This window comes from Scyliorhinus torazame, chromosome 5 (assembly GCF_047496885.1).
Source record: "Scyliorhinus torazame isolate Kashiwa2021f chromosome 5, sScyTor2.1, whole genome shotgun sequence".
Lineage (NCBI taxonomy): Eukaryota > Metazoa > Chordata > Chondrichthyes > Carcharhiniformes > Scyliorhinidae > Scyliorhinus > Scyliorhinus torazame.
In genome coordinates this window covers 150,276,145-150,279,582 of record NC_092711.1, presented here as the reverse complement: position 1 = coordinate 150,279,582, position 3,438 = coordinate 150,276,145, and the positions used below count along the sequence as shown (strand labels likewise).

Here is a 3,438-nt window from a genome sequence, read left to right as displayed (position 1 = left end):
GAAACTCTGATTTAAATAAAATTCCAACCACTTGGATTTAAGAGATAGGTTTGAAAGTAAGTAACCCATGTTTAGGTCAGTCTGTTCCAAAACAAAGATAAAACGCGTTTGGCAGCAATCCAATTTTAACTCCCCAGTACATTTGGGTGATAAAAAATGTTGAGAGTGAGTTTTAAAAAAGATATTTTTTTATTCTCCTCTTTTCTCACATTTTCTCCCAGATTTACACCCAACAATAATCAGTAACAAATATGTCAATCCCCATATCAATAACAATGATCCCATCCTCCCACCAAACCCCAAACATTCGCCCGCATGTTCACATAAACAAATGACAAAAAGGAATCGGGAATCACCCATCGTCGCCATTAACACACACAGCCCCCCTCCCCCTCCCCAACCCTCCCACCCACCACCCCAACTAATGTTCGATGTTATCCAGTTCTTGAAAGGGCATAATGAATAATGCTCATGAATTGTAGAACCCCTCCATCCTTCCCCTCAGTTCAAACTTAACCTTCTCAAGAGTCAAGTATTCCAACTGGTCCCCCCGCCACGCCAGGGCACAGGGTGGAGAGGCTGCTCTTCAACCCATCAGGATTTGCCTTCGGGCGATCAACGAGGCGAGGGCTACAACATCTGCCTCCGCACCCGTTTCCAACATTGGCTGGTCGGACACCCGAATATGGTTGGAGTTCTGTAAACATCTTTCATGACCAAAAGGGGGAAGTGTTGGAGGGCATTTTGTGATACTGGACTATGATATAAATTATAGGTGGCACTGTAACTACATCTGTGCTCCCATATTACTTTTAAATAGTTCTGATGAAACAAAAGGTACTCATTGGCTTAGATGCATGTTTAGAAGAGGCAATTTGTAGAAATAGATAGTGTACACACAATGCTGTTAACATCAGAAAAGACACAAAATGGCTGTTAGCTATTTTGTGATATAAAATGGCTGAACAAGCCACATCCCCTGTAAACTGTCTCATGAGACCCAAGCGTGGGTATGTATAGAGAGTGTCCCAACAGCCGCTGATAACAGCTTCACAGAACAAGACTTGCAATGTATCCTTGATAAGCTCAAGGTCTAAGGCTGGAGACAGGGCACATTAGTTAGTTTTGAATGACTTCTGTATGAAGTTAGGGGCGGGTAAGACAACACCCACTTTAACCATATATGTGATAATTGGGTATGCCAGGAAAATTGATTGACTGCATGTAAAAAGTGTGACTTGAATATAGTTGATTGATTGTATGTAAATGAGAAAACAACTAATTCCGCCCATTGAATCTGTATATTAACCCATGTGAGCTTTAGCTCAAGTGAAAGAAGGTGCTGTCACAGGCTGTGGAGTCTGAGACCTTCCCACCCAGAATTCTGACATCATAAACTGCTTTTTTTACTTATACTCAGGTCATCGTGTGAATATTTTCACCCCTAACATTGTCATTCTTTTATTTAATGATGTGATATTCCCAATGAGAGAGTGACCTCGAGGAATTGAGCTGAGTTCTAACTGTACCATCAAGCAACATTGCATAATATTATGTATTAAAATCCCATTCCTGTTTGTTTCAGTCTGATCAATGAACTTAAACTATGACGAAGGAGCAATATAGGAAATGATAGAGGCAATGATTCAATAACAGTCCTGCTGATATTGTCTCTTTAAACATTTCAAGTTCTTTTTTAAATAAATTTAGAGTTTCCAATTATTTTTTCCACCTCCCCAGCGCGCTGGCTTAATCCATCTCAGCTGGAGGTCTGAGTCAGCCCGCCATCGGCGGCGAGACTTTCCCCCCTCACCGCTCCCGCTGTCCGATCTCCCGTGTCTCGCGTTCAGGGAGCGAGCAGCCAGCTTCCGTCCTCCTCCATCTCCCTCGGCACCACCAGCAACAGCTCACAGGGATCCTGGGTGATCTGATCCTGCAGGAACTTCCTCAGTTCCTCCTCATTCCCGATTGGAACCGGGGCCTATAGTTTGGAGTCCAGGTTGTAGTAGGCCCCGTTAATTTGCCTGACTGCCACCCAGTGCTTGCGTTGGATGGGGAGCGAGACAAAACCCAGCGTCATGTTGGAGGGAATGTTGAGGATGAAGCCATGGACCCGGCTCAGCACCAAGCTGCTGAGCGACTTGCGTTTATCCCACCAAATCGCAGCGAGACCTTGAGTTAGCAAGGCGGCCATGAGGACGTTGACATCATAGTTCCCGGTTCCTAACAAACTGCGATGTGGATTCACCAGAGAGTCGGGAGCCAGCCGGCCGCTCAGCCCATCCAGCTGCTGCTGGGTGAAGAGCGGCTGCTGCAGGAGGTTGTTGAGGGCGTGGAGGGCGCAGAGCTCCAGGTGCTGCCGCTCGTGGTACAGCGGAGGGGGGGGCTCCGACATCCCCACACCCGGGGGGTGGCTCCGACATCCCCACACCCGGGGGGGGGGCTCTGACATCCCCACACCCGGGGAGAGAGGGCAGGCTGCTGGGTGAGTCACCACCAACCCCGAGGATGCGCCATTCCCGCCCAGGCCCGGACAGAGAGCCCTTTTTGCATCTTTTAACGACTTATTGTTTTTCTTTCTTCAATCTAAAAACAAAAAATTTCTTCCAAAAAAAGTTTTTTAAAATATTCCTCAAAACGCCCCCTGGGGCCGGACTTCCGACTTCTTAAAAAAACATACTCTAGGCGGGAGCCACCCGGTGTGGAACATCTCCACTACATTGCGCCCTGGCTTCGGGCCTGCCGCCTCATCCTCAGTTTGGCTCCGCCCCCGTTGCTCCAAATGCGTGCGTCCCGGGCCCGACACCTCAGCTCCGGCCGCCAGACACTCGCGTGGGGTTCCTCGCCGGTTCTGAAACCGGCCCGGCTGGACGCCCGGGACAGCCCCAAAGGCTGCCGGAAATCGTGGGGGGGGGGAGCAAAAAAACGCGAAACCCCCGAAAGCGGCGTTGACAGTGGCCACCGGCGGGAGCTCCTCTAGGACCAAGACTTGGACTCTTTCCACAGTCAGTCCCCTGGAACACTCTCACTCGGGTGTGTGTGTCTCGGTGCTTTTCCAGTCACACTGATGTTTAAAATCTTTTGATGCCGACAGATCGGGCAAACGTTTCTCCTTCGAGGTTCAAAGTCCGATGATACTCAGATCCCAAGGAGTGACTCTGTAAGACCGAGACGTGATAATTGAGATTTCTGTCTGTAATTCCTCCTCTTGTAATATCTGTAAAAGGAGTTTACAAAAGTCAATACTCAGTACAAGATAGAAATTCAGAACAGAGAATTCTAGTTTCTATGGAACATTCGTTCCTCTCATTCCCCAGTACCTCAACTCCAATATCTATTCCCCAGACCTAGTCTCCAGGGAGCGGACTCAGAGATATGGAGTTTCGGAGCTGTGAGTACAGAAACCTTATCTCGAGGATTTGCAGCCGAGTCTCCAGG

The 3,438-nt window shown here is 48.2% G+C and overlaps 1 pseudogene; it reads right to left on the bottom strand.

The window, feature by feature from the left end:
• Window positions 1–458: 458 nt before the first annotated feature.
• Window positions 459–3,211, bottom strand: LOC140420092 (josephin-2 pseudogene; annotated as a pseudogene).
• Window positions 3,212–3,438: the final 227 nt, after the last annotated feature.